The sequence below is a fragment of the Gadus morhua genome, chromosome 14 (genome assembly GCF_902167405.1).
Source record: "Gadus morhua chromosome 14, gadMor3.0, whole genome shotgun sequence".
Classification (NCBI taxonomy): Eukaryota; Metazoa; Chordata; class Actinopteri; order Gadiformes; family Gadidae; genus Gadus; species Gadus morhua.
Window position 1 is genome coordinate 10,199,062 of NC_044061.1, and position 13,937 is coordinate 10,212,998.

General features: G+C 46.6%; 1 long non-coding RNA gene across 1 annotated transcript; it reads left to right on the forward strand.

The window, feature by feature from the left end:
• Nucleotides 1-6,804: 6,804 nt before the first annotated feature.
• On the forward strand, nt 6,805-8,487 carry LOC115558857 (uncharacterized). Its single transcript, XR_003979379.1, has 2 exons — nt 6,805-6,898; nt 7,267-8,487. It is a non-coding gene; the product is annotated as an uncharacterized LOC115558857 (long non-coding RNA).
• The last annotated feature ends 5,450 nt before the right edge of the window (nt 8,488-13,937 follow it).

Genomic DNA, 13,937 nt, shown 5'->3' on the forward strand with positions numbered 1-13,937 from the left:
TTTACCGCTGGAGGTTAATGTGGATTTGCTGATGGAAGTGGTAGTTTGTGTTGAGTGGTTTATCTATGGGATCGACTGACTAACTAACGCTGCGGACCGCTACAGCACCGACCACCACACTGGGAAGTGTCCTCTGCTCACTGTGGAAGCAGCATGGAAGAACTGCAGCAACTCTGATGGAAACTACAGGACCTCCATGCTGTTGAACACGAACTATTTCAGGCCTACTACAAACAGGCGGTCCCACTCGGTTAAAGATCTCGTGGTCAATGCGGCCGACCGCTGGACCTGGACGTCACCTCTGCAGATACTTCACTGCCCTCAAGAATCCACGGATAACTTGAAACTTGAAACATGTCCGACTCCACATGTCCGAAAAATCCAGGATGGAAACTTGTGGAAGGAAGAAAGGGTTCTGTATTTGCTAAACCCATAACCCCACTGAGCCCTTCTGTGGAAACCTGTCTGACTGACCCTACTGACTGGGGGCCTGTTGATGTGTGTTTGGTTGGTCTGGTAGAAGGTTTGCTGCTTGTTATCTGCAAGGTGGTCCTGGGTTAGATGCGGTGTCTGACTTGCACACCACTCTCCCAATTCTATTCTTCTCTTTACTACTTTTCTACTTTCAATACACGTGCTGCTGCTGCTGTTGACCGCTGGTGGTGCAATGTGGATTTTATTCGCGTATGTTCTGTGGACTTTGCATTTGTATTTTAATGAACATGTTTACTGCCTGTTAGACCTCGGAATGGCAAACCTAAACTCCTTCACTGGCAAAATGTAGATGCATATTAAATGCCAAAATTAACATTTCAATATTCGTTTTGCGTATTTTACCAATAGCTTCGGAACTAGACGAACCTCATAAATTGCTCTTCAAAGATGCGGTCAGGCGCCCCTCCTTTATATAACGTTCTCTGCCCGGTACGAAATAGACCGACCAATAACAACCCTTTAGGCTATCTAATGTGAGGTTGGATATACGCAACATGTAGAGGTGTTTCAACAAAAAAGATGGAAGTTAGTGAACTAAAGACTGTATATGCTCACTAAAAGAACGAACGACTACTACTCTTCGTTAGATTTTGAGGAATATGTATTTCTGCATCACCGGTTCCAATGCTATGATTAGTCGAGGCCTATCCAATAGCATAGGATCGACCCATTTTAGATCGCGCCCTTTAGACACGCCCCTTGGAAATTGAACAACGCACTTCAACGCAGAGGAACCAGAAGGATTTCACAACGAGTCCATTGGAAGATATCGAGGAACATGAACATCACCAATGAAGGAGAGTAACGTTTCCACTTGCTATAGGAATTTAGTGAAGCACTAAATAGTTAATAATAATAATAATAATAATAATAAAATGTGGTCACCATTTATTGACTTTTTGGGTAAGACTTGCTTTACTAATATAACCGCGTTAAAACCGCATTCATTTACCTTTCTTGTGTAGTTTCCCACTATTCATTAAATGTGTTGTAGAAGTAAAAAAGTAATCAATAGAACTATGCACATTTGTACAACTAATCATTACACAGGATTTGAACATTTTCTATATTCGAGCTCATGCTTCATAATATTTCCAAGGATTGCAGAGTACCAAATGATTTATGAACAGTGGTTTGTTTTTGTTCAGGAGCGGATTGTACTCCCAGAGGCTTCAACAGATCGGGTCTGGAGCTGGGAGCTGCAGGTGGATGGTGGCCAGGAGCCGTTCAGTCCTACAGGAACAGACGGGTGAGCCGTAGAACTGTACATCCTATAAACTCCTCCATGGCGTGGTCAAACGGTTCAGAAAAAACTGGAATGCAGCCATCACTGGACTTTATAGGAAATGATACTTCTCAAGAACTCCCAGTATGGGAGAAGATAAGCTACTGACGTCTGAGTGAGCGAGGAGAAAAAATCTCCAGTGTTGAAATAGATTGTATCTTGTTTCAGTAGAGGTGATGGAGGTGCTCGCCGTGAGGTCCGTGGCGGTCGTCTGGAGGTGCTCGCCGTGAGGTCCGTGGCGGTCGTCTGGAGGTGCTCGCCGTGAGGTCCGTGGCGGTCGTCTGGAGGTGCTCGCCGTGAGGTCCGTGGCGGTCGTCTGGAGGCGCTCGCTGCAGCTGGAGGGAAGGCCGGGAGCCGTGCAGCCCAAGGGATGCAGAACGGTGAGACATGGAACTGCCCAGCTGCACATTTTTTCTAGGCTTGGGGAATTGTTTAGAATTAAACCTTTGACATGCAGCCACAGCAACTCTGAAATGTTCAGAAAAATGTCAGATGCATTCTCAGCCACTAGGACCAGCTCCACGATGTAGGCTAGGTGTGTGTGGCTGGCTGTTGGGTTAAATAATACCCTACTCAAGGCTGCACAGTATGGCATCAGTGAGATCTGTGGGAGCTAAAGCAGAGGAGTTGATTATCTGCATCATGTACGTGGAGAAATGTGCAGTGTGCAAATGGAACGCGTCATTCGCCTTTCAGAAGGACTGAGGCGGAGGTCCTGGAGGCGGAGGTCCTGGAGGCGGAGGTCCTGGAGGCGTCCAACCTGGAAGGGGCGGCATGGAGGGCCAGATGGGGGCTCCTCATCCAGTAAAGTTAAACTCTTCGTCAGTGCATCATGAAAGGGGAGAAATTTTCCAGTGTGCAACTGGAACTTGTGTCTCACGTTTCAGAAGGGCCTGGAGGCGGCCAACCTGGAAGGCCTGGAGACGGCGGAGGTCCTGGAGGCAACGGCGGGCCTGGAGGCGGAGGCCAACCTGGAGGCGGAGGCCAACCTGGAGGTCCTGGAGTCGGTGGGCCTGGAGGCGATGGCAGCCATCACTGGAGTTTATAGGAAATGATACTTCTCAAGAACTCCCAGTATGGGAGAAGATAAGTTACTGACATCTGAGTGAGCGAGGAGAAAAAATCTCCAGTGTTGAAATGGATTGTATCTTGTTTCAGTAGAGGTGATGGAGGTGCTCGCCGTGAGGTCCGTGGCGGTCGTCTGGAGGTGCTCGCCGTGAGGGCCGTGGCGGTCGTCTGGAGGTGCTCGCCGTGAGGGCCGTGGCGGTCGTCTGGAGGCGCTCGCTGCAGATGGAGGGAAGGCCGTACAGCCCAAGGGATGCAGAACGGTGAGACACTGAACTGCACAGCTGCAAATATTTTCTAGGCTTGGTGAATTGTTTAGAATTAAACCTTTGACATGCAGCCACAGCAACTCTGAAATGTTCTGAAAAATGTCAGATGCATTCTCAGCCACTAGGACCAGCTCCAGGATGTAGGCTAGGTGTGTGTGGCTGGCTGTTGGGTTAAATAATACCCTACTCAAGGCTGCACAGTATGGCATCAGTGAGATCTGTGGGAGCTAAAGCAGAGGAGTTGATTATCTGCATCATGTACGTGGAGAAATGTGCAGTGTGCAAATGGAACGCGTCATTCGCCTTTCAGAAGGACTGAGGCGGAGGTCCTGGAGGCGGAGGTCCTGGAGGCGTCCAACCTGGAAGGGGCGGCATGGAGGGCCAGATGGGGGCTCCTCATCCAGTAAAGTTAAACTCTTCGTCAGTGCATCATGAAAGGGGAGAAATTTTCCAGTGTGCAACTGGAACTTGTGTCTCACGTTTCAGAAGGGCCTGGAGGCGGCCAACCTGGAAGGCCTGGAGACGGCGGAGGTCCTGGAGGCAACGGCGGGCCTGGAGGCGGAGGCCAACCTGGAGGCGGAGGCCAACCTGGAGGTCCTGGAGTCGGTGGGCCTGGAGGCGATGGCAGCCATCACTGGAGTTTATAGGAAATGATACTTCTCAAGAACTCCCAGTATGGGAGAAGATAAGTTACTGACATCTGAGTGAGCGAGGAGAAAAAATCTCCAGTGTTGAAATGGATTGTATCTTGTTTCAGTAGAGGTGATGGAGGTGCTCGCCGTGAGGTCCGTGGCGGTCGTCTGGAGGTGCTCGCCGTGAGGGCCGTGGCGGTCGTCTGGAGGTGCTCGCCGTGAGGGCCGTGGCGGTCGTCTGGAGGCGCTCGCTGCAGATGGAGGGAAGGCCGTACAGCCCAAGGGATGCAGAACGGTGAGACACTGAACTGCACAGCTGCAAATATTTTCTAGGCTTGGTGAATTGTTTAGAATTAAACCTTTGACATGCAGCCACAGCAACTCTGAAATGTTCTGAAAAATGTCAGATGCATTCTCAGCCACTAGGACCAGCTCCAGGATGTAGGCTAGGTGTGTGTGGCTGGCTGTTGGGTTAAATAATACCCTACTCAAGGCTGCACAGTATGGCATCTGTGGGAGCTAAAGCAGAGGAGTTGATTATCTGCATCATGTACGTGGAGAAATGTTCAGTGTGCAAATGGAACGCGTCATTCGCCTTTCAGAAGGACTGAGGTGGAGGCCAGCCTGGAGGTGGAGGCCAGCCTGGAGGTGGAGGCCAGCCTGGAGGTGGAGGCCAGCCTGGAGGCGGAGGCCAGGCGGCGGTGGCCTGGAGGTCCTGGAGGCGTCCAACCTGGAAGGGGCGGCATGGAGGGCCAGGTGGGGACTCCTCATCCGGTAAAGTTAAACTCTTCTTCAGTGCATCATGAAAGGGGAGACATTTTCCAGTGTGCAACTGGAACTTGTGTCTCACGTTTCAGAAGGGCCTGGAGGCGGCCAACCTGGAGGTCCTGGAGTCGGTGGGCCTGGAGGCGATAGCAGCGGCCATCCTGGAGGCGGACTACCTGGTGGTCCTGGAGGCGGATTGTGGAGACCATCCTGGAGGGCCTGGAGGTGGCGCCGGCCTGGAGGACCTGGAGGGGGCGAAGGGCCTGGAGGAGGTGGCCAACCTGGAGGCAACGGCGGGCCTGGAGGCGGCCAACCTGGAGGTCAATCTGATCAACGAGAAAAATCAAAGAGCGCAGCCAGGAACTGGTGGTATCGCCATTTGGGGAAAATAACTTATTTCTAACTTTGATGTTTAAGCCAAGTAACTGCAGTGTTTCCCCCAGCACTGTATGGTTAAGGCCGCTGTCACACTAAATTTGTACCGGGCGCGTCATCCATACGTAATCCACTCCAAATCTGCCTGGCAACAGATGATCGCTTCGTCCGTTGCCTGGCAACGGACGATCGCGTCGAATGACGTGAACATTCGCGAACCTTCTATCTAGCGATCCGTTATCTGTATTGTGCTATTTCGTCCTTGACCTGCTTTAAACACTCAGTTTACTTGCTAAATTTGATTAAACAATTAAATACAATACAAATATATATAAAGTAAAAACAAGTGTTATCTGTAATGATATCAACATCAGTTATTAGACGTCACACGGAGCATGCGCGGTTGGATTGGCGCGCTGCATGTTAAGAATGTGACAAGGTTAATGTTACCTCATGGATGGGTCATGAATATAAAGCCCTTCTCTTCAAGATACATCGTGTGTTTATTAAGGAACCCAACAAAACATTACATTATCTAGAGATCCGTTAACTGTATTATGTTATTTCGTCTTTGGCAACATGAGCGCGAATGTTTTTTTTAAACCTGCCCGGCAACGGACGACGCGATCATCTGCTGACAGGCAGGTTTGGAATGGATTACGTATGGATGACGCGCCCGGTACAAATTTGGCAGCCGGTACAAATTTAGTGTGACACAGCCGGTACAAATTTAGTGTGACTCCGCCTTAACAACAGTAGGGCCCTGCCTTGACTACAATGTATAAAAAATAATAATTATGCAATAACAAAGTGCAAAACTTTCGTATGGAAAGAAAACATACTTTCCTCAAGTAGAAATAATAAAGATAAATAATTCGTAATGTTCAAAACAATAGTCGTGGCATAAAGCTTTTTGAATTGAAAAAGCGGCCTCAGATGGTTGTGTATATTATTGCGAACTGAAACCCTCGCCGAAGACCCCCCCCCCCCCCCCTGCCCCTTGACTAAGCCATTTTCTGGGGGAAACACTGAACTGGTTTGTATCACTTAGTGATACACTAGGTAGTGAGTACACTAGGATAGATGGGTTATCTCCAAATGGTAACTGAGTGTTTGCTCCAGCAGGATTGAAGGAGATCACTGGGGATGAAGATCACTGGGGATGAAGATCACTGCTGAGGGGCTGACGACCCCCCCACCCACTCATCTTTCCGGAGAAGGTATATAAATCTACAGCTGATGTGATTAAAGTTCTGCAGTTCAGATCCGCTGATAAATGGTCCCATACCGTATCCACAGCGTCCTCATGGTGCAGGCGGTCAAACCTCCACCTCTTTGAAGAGACCAAGCAGCTTAATGACTGACTGGTTCCTTATACTCCGGACCTCGTCCTGGAGCAGAGGACAGACCTAAGGCCTGCAGTCCAGCGGTCTAGGGACTCCATGTGGAACCGGTAAGATACTTGATTCACCATCTTGAAGACATTTTCATTTATTCAACAAGGTTAGTTTTGGTTGGCGGGTATGTTGCTTTGATACTAGGGGCTTCTGTAACAAACTTTCTAGAGAATAAGATCTGACTTCAGCCAATCAGCGGGATGTCCTTGAACAAGAGCCAATGGCTGAAGGTGCTGAAACGCATTATTTTGACTCGCTCCTCTACTATTGCTGTAATCAAGCTGGATGGCTATTTTGCTCCTTCTACTGACAAAATCAAGTCTGCCACCTGGTGGCCAATGAGGGCGTAGCAACTCGGGGCACATTGGAAACATGATAAGAGCCTGTTTTTGATGGTTGGATCTTACACCTAAATGTTTTTACATCAAAATATCGCCGAACCCCATGTTGGACAATGCTTGTTTTCATCCTTTCTATGTTTAGCTTTGATTTAACCGTACCTTTTCTTGTGATCCATTCCCCTTCGGTTCAATAAAGTTGACCTCTCCTTCAGGCGACTTAAAGGGAGACCAGATGTGCGGCAGCTGGGTGTCATGGTGCAGAGACCCAACGCTGGTAAATATTTACTTCCTCCTTGAACAGACCTAACGCGTCAAACCGCAATTATATAATCCCTCCTGATCTTTATAAAGGTCTGAAGACCAGTCTTTTCTGTGAACATCTCCACTGACTAGTGTGCTCTTAATTAAATTAAAGTTAATTAAACGCAGTAACTCCAATGCACCTGGAGGCTCGTATTGACATTTTTTGAAACCTGGTTCTCAAGCACTAGGACTGTTGCGGTAAATAAATGCTTGTTTTTTCTCTCATTTAAGTCTATGAAATCAAATGCTGATTGAGACCAGATGGGGCTGCTCCTGCATTTATAGACATTTGATTGCCCTTGAAACTGATTCTACTTTTTGCATCAATTTACTTCACAGCACTGAACTACACCAGTGTGTCCTACTCCCCATAAACCCTGAGGATCCCTGGCTACACCAGCACATTAATCCACACCCAACATTAACACACAGTGCACACTCTATAGAGCTTGTAAGTCCGCCCCTTGCGGTGGGACCTCGTGAGATCGTATGATATGACTGGGTTTCAATGGAGAGAAAGTAATTATTTTCTCCATTATGTTGCACCACATTTTGGGGGAAGAATGTTTGAATCAATCTTTGTCATTTATTTCTGTACTCCACATCTGTAATCCCAGCTGTTGTATTTTAACACGGTAGCTGGGAACCCTCTTTATAGGGAGCGGCTAGAGGGACGAGGCTGGAAGCAAACCTGAGCCTGGATCTTAACCTTCTTTCTAAACCTAATGCCGCAATTTAACCGCAAATAAAGTGAGGCCTAAAGTAACTTGACTCTTACCTAAACTTGCTTGCCTAAACTCGCTTGTCTAAACTCGCTTGCATAAAACCTAAACTCGCTTGCATAAAACCTGAACTTGCTTGGCTAAACTCGCGTCGCTTGCCTAATACCTGAACTTGCTTGCCTAAACTCGCTTGCCTAATACCTGAACCCGCTTGCCTAAACCCGCTTGCCTAAACCCGCTTGCCTAAACCCGCTTGCCTAAACCCGCTTGCCTAAACCCGCTTGCCTAAACTCGCTTGCCTAATACCTGAACTCACTTGCATAAAACCTAAACTCGCTTGGCTTGACTCGCTTACCTGTACTCGCTTGCCTGAACTCGCTTGCCTAATACCTGAAGTCGCTTGCCTAATACCCGAAGTCGCTTGCCTGAACTCGCTTGCCTAATACCTGAACACGCTTGCATAAAACCTAAACTCGCTTAGCTTGACTCGCTTGCCTGTACTCGCTTGGCTAAATACGCTTGCATAAAACCTAAACTCGCTTGGCTTGACTCGCTTGCCTGTACTCGCTTGGCTAAACTCGCTTGCCTAATACCTGAAGTCGCCTGCCTAAACTCGCTTGCCTAAAACCTAAACTTGCTTGTCCAAACGCGTTACACAAAGTTAACCATCCATAATCTTTAACCCAAACCAGACTTGTCCCTGGGTCGCTCCACTTTAATTTAGAAGTTTCTTCTTTTACCTCATCTGCGTTTTGAGTTTCATTCTTTGAGGGCTTGAAGTGCTTTGGAGGATATTTGAACCTTTGTTTGCCGCATCAATAAACATGCTTTATCTTTACCCATTTTGTTTAGGATTGCATTTCTATGTGTAATCCGGCCAAAGGTTCAGTGTCCTTGCATGTAATGTCTATGGTCTGACGATAATCTGACCTCTTCATGAAGCAGAATGTGTGTGAATGTTGTCCCGTGAGCTCCAGGCTCTCTGTGGGCCTGTCAACGTCTCTTTAGCAAAAAATTGAAATTCATTTTTGTACCATTTTCATGTGTTCCTGAGTATTTCAGACCTGTGGTGTTTCACATGAGACCTTAATGGGAACTTTTATTTTTCTGCCTGCATACGTAATGCCTACAGTAGGGTGATCACTGTTGATCCCAATATTGATCATTAACCACCTCATTCTTTTATGATTTTTTTCGATAAGGATTACAAATCATGTAATTTATGAGCATATTTGCAAATGGCTCCAAATATCAGATTGTGTAAAAACTAATGAAATGTAACCTGCTTGATTTCAAGAAAATAAAACATCCAAATATTAAAAACCTGTTTTGGGCTCTCTTCATGTGGAAATGAAACGCAGATATGTTTAGCTCTGATTTGCTGCCTCCTTTTGGTGTGGTGCTGGGATTTGTTTAATATACTATTATCATTTCCAGGATAAGTTAATAACCTAGTATAGCCTACGCGGAAAAGAAGGGATACGATGGCCAGGGCAGGCTGTTTCGGTGTCCTGTCAACATATTGTGAGCGGATTTGTGAACATTCTCGGTGAGGGAAATTCAATTGTAAACGTTAATTAACATGCAGGACCATTCAGCGAACAATTCACATATTTCTCACCAACAGAACGGTCACTCTTTGCGCTTCTTGTGATTTTAAAGTCCTGGCGCCCCCTACTGGAGTTCTTTGATAATTCTTGCCCGCTGTGACCTCGTCACATTTCTTCCTCAACTCTCCTTTCTTGGCCAAGAGATCTGACAATCTGATCCATCCCACAGATTCCCTGTGGAGATGACTAGCTCGCTGATAGGCAAAAGTCTGCTGTGAGCGCCTCTCCGCAGCTGCTAGAAAGCCGAGTAGTCAGCAGGATCCAGCGAGCTTCACCTGCTTTTAGCCTTGTACTATTCCCCCTTCATCCCTTCATCCCTGTAGAACCCCCTGCTTGGCTAATTGTCCCCTCACTAGCCTGACTGTTAGCTCTCATTCAGAGCTTGTGCATTCGGTCCTTAAAGGCAGCCTCTTTAGCATGCGTGGCTTCAGTACGGGTGCGAACCTTTCAAAAGGGCCCCTTTCTTGGCTGAACTATTTCCCCTGTGCAATGCCACAGCAGTTGGTATTCTTTGATTTCAGGCTTTGCAAAGGTAAATGAGGAATGGCATGGAGGAAGGAGTGAGTGCATCCAGCGCCATCGACAGACTACAGCCCAGCCTAGTGATGGACTTGTAAGACTCGGTTGCCTGGGACAGCTTGCTGTGAGAACACATTGCTTCTGACGCTCTGACTTTTCTCCCACCTGCTGTCGGGGAAATAAGGAAGGGAAACACAAGGGGGGGGGGGGGGGAAAGAAAGCCATGGATGCTTATTGAATACATAAATCACATCCGTGGTTGGAGGCCATGTTGTTTCACTGCTAATGGAGCACCCCCCCTGACTGTTCGGTAAATCAAAGGGGAAGACGTGTTCTCCATATTCGGTCCAGTCGGTAGAGGCAGCACACCTCTCCCGTTTGGGAGGAGGGGAGGATGGGGGATTCTTTCTCAATTTCTCAGTAGTTGGAGCTCTTATTTAACTCGCTGCCCTCTGCTCGCTCCATTCTACCTCCTACCTCTGGCCTCTGAGTGAACGGGCAACTCTGCACCGCCCGGGGTGGGGCAAAGTCCTTAATGGAGCGAACCCTCGCCAAAAGTTTAAACTACGCCGGAGGAATCCAAATGTTCTCATCAGACCTGAAACTTTACAATTACTTCCCTTACACACGTTTTTGGTCTATAGTTGATCATTCTCTGTAACTTATTCTGTCAAAGTGATAATAGTGTCGTAATTTAGCAGCGGGTTCACGTGCCAGTGCAGGGGATTATATACTTTTTTTTTAAAGGCAGCGGTCATTTAATTAGCCGTCCTGATTGCCGTCACTGCCGAGTGAAAGTAAGAGTTATGACGACAAGGCACCGTTCCACTCTGCTCTTTATTTTATTTCTCATACGCTTCACATTTGCGCTGACCCTATCCGTCTCCCTGCCGACCACGGACCGTGGTGACGTTCCCTCGGCTTCCCTCCACTTGCTCCAAGTGCTGCTGCCAAAGTCCCTCCACTAGAAGGTGTTCATTAAGGTGTACATGGGGCGTGGGGTGTTGGGGGGTGGGGGGGGACCTATTGGACTCTGACTCCTATTCACACGATATGAAGTCATTATTCTCTCCCTGCTTCCCCCCACTTCAGGACCAGCACCCCCCCCCCCCCCCCCCCCCCCACCACTCACTCCTCAAATCGGAGGCCAAGGCTGTGTAATTATCTTGGAGAGGAACGGCGGCTGGAGGCGTCAGAGGTAAGTGCTGAGCCCTGGCAGCCCGCCAGTTGGCATCTATTGATCTTCAATCCTCGCAAGCTTCACCGCCTGCGTGATGGCGGCTCTTAATTAGCATGGGTGAGGGTTTTCAGCTGCCCCATACATGCGTGACCTTTGACCTGCACCTGAAATCCCCGTCAATCAGATCCCCTCAGGGATAACCTCCCGTCCCAGCAGGTGTGACTCGGGTGGAAGTTCGAAGTCAAAGGGTATTTACTGCGGCACACAATGTCAACGGAAAGGTCTGCAGTCAGAAGGCTGTAAGGTGTGGTGTTACTGTGCGCTTGTTATCAAGGGGGTCCTCAGAGAAGTCTTTCAGCCATGTAGGGTCTTAAACCCTTAACCATTAATCCTTACTGACCCAGTTTGTGATGCAGTGTTTCAAACCCCAGGAGACATTTTTTCTAAGAGTTTTTTTTTATGGCGGCTGCTTTACTAATTGGAGGAACGTGGTTGATAGTTCAATGTTAAGAACACCATATTCAGACAAACGAAAGATACACAACAGATATATTGATACGTTCAGGATTCAATGTATCTTTGAGGGAGGTATATTCCTGTCACAAAAGTTTATGTTTCCTTTCAAAGGGAACGTTACCTTTTGTTATTTGAAATCCAATACCATAGGTTTTCAGATTCTCATTGCTACCTGTAAGCAAGTAAACATATGAACAATTTCAGATATCAGAGTATTTTCTTGGTAAAAATCTTCTCATACTCGAGAACAATGTTGCCAGATGATCACAATATTGACTTCTTATCCCCCCTCACAATACCGTTGCAGATTAGGTATTAACCTCATTGTTTACGTGTGGAAAATAACACAATGGTAAACTAATCATACTTCTTCCTACAAGTCTGGCACCACAATCAGCACCATAATTACCAACATTGTACACAAAGGCCAATTTCGCTCTCTCATGTGTTGTTGCAAGATACTTTTATTCATGCCAGTAATTTGATTTCTTTGCCGGGAATAGGTGTGCACAATAGGATTTATTATCTACCATTGCTCCTAATTTATACCCTCTTCAACTGGCTCTTTTCAGAGTTTCCTTGGGGATTTTGTGTATTTGACCAGAAATGTCAGACATTTTAGTCTCTAATTTAGGGTTACAGAGGGAAACGCTTGCTCTAATCACCTGATATTACATATATCTTGTCCTAATAGTTTCCTTTTCTGAGTTTACAAAGGACAACAAAATTCGTTTAGGTGCAATTTCACCTTGCAAAGACTGTCTGCTTGTTTTTTTTTTATCTTTGTCAGAAACAAATGAAACCACTTGAGGAGAAAAGCTATAATTTAGGAAAGAGTAATGGTGTGTGTGTGTTGGTGGCTCTGTTTGTGTTAAATCATGCTGCAAGTCAGTGTGTGCAAGTGTGTGTATGTTTGTGTTTGTGCGTGCACGCATCTTGAATCGACGTGTAGTACGGAGTACGAGCTTGCAATTGTATTTTGCGGTAGATTTGTGCTGACATAGAGGGGCGTCATGGAGACAGAAACTACACCACTTTGTAACGCTGCATAATGTCAACTCTTACACAGGCTCGATGAACAGGCTATTGGGCTGGACTTTAGTGCACATAAAATGCACATAGACGTGACCCTGCTGTCTGCCCTTGAGCTCCATATAAATTGGAAACCTCTTTAGCCCTTAATGCATTATTTTTCCTCTGTGGAGGAGAAGGAAGGGTGACATCTCATTATCACAAAGCTCTGGAGTCCTGCAAACGAGACGGCTTCTCAGGACACCCACCAAACTCATTTAAGATTTGATCGCCAATCTATCACATATACATCTGCAGAGATTTAGCACTCAAAAAGCATGGACCAGTAAACCATTACTTTGAAATGCAGCGTGCACCGTTTTTCCATTGGAGGTTATTGACAGCGAAACATCCATCTCCAGCTAACTTCTGCAGACTAACCGTGATTAAGTTTGCTTATTTATACCTTTTATTATTGGAAATAAAATACAAAATAGGATTTTGTACAACGTAATGTGACTGCTTTGTCCTGATTTTGGCATTCATGACTTTCATTTATCTTTTTCCAAAATCATTGAATTAGAAAGTGGTGGAAATTGACCATGTTTGATACACATGGATAATATTGTTCTTTGGCTCATGTCATTTCTTAGTTCCCATTTAATTTCATCAGTGGGTTCAATGCAGAGCTCGATGCAAGGCAATAACCACTAATTAATCACAGGGGTCGGGACTCTACTGCCCTATTGTTCCAGCAGTGACAGCTTCTCTCTATGAACAGCCTTATAGTTGTTAGGGGATGATAGTGTGGTGGTGGCATCTCCAATTCCGACAAGTAGTTAGGCCTTTAAGTTCCCTAGGGAACATAGGCCATCGATGAAACCCCTCCATCCAATTCCAACAATGTTGTTCTCAATGTTCTGCCTTCACTTCCTATTCAGATGGGAAAAGACAACATTGGGTGAAGCCGATCAAATATCTTCGAATGATCCATGCTTTGAGCGAATTAACTGTGAACACATGCAAAGACTACCGTTGCTCTTGATGTGAGCCATGTAATCCGGAAAATACTAGTTAGTCCTTATTGACTTAAAAAAATATTGTATGCCTCTCTCAAGAGCATAAGATGGATTTTTGTTAAATTGTTGCTGAAAAACTTAAGGCTCATTATGTAACTCCGTCAGGAGAACACAATCCAAACAATCACACACACAATGGGGCTTTGAAAGCAGGCTGCAAATAATCACGTTGTCTCATCCCTCAGGGCACAGAACAAGGTATTTACCCTCCCAAAAACGTAGAAATCATCAAACAGGTGTGTGTGTGTGGGGGTGGGGGTGGGGGGTGTGTGTGTGTGTGTGTGTGTGTGTGTGTGTGTGTGTGGGTGTGTGTGGGGGTGTGTGGGTGGGTGGGTGGGTGGGTGTGTGTGTGTGTGTGTGTGTGTGTGTGTGT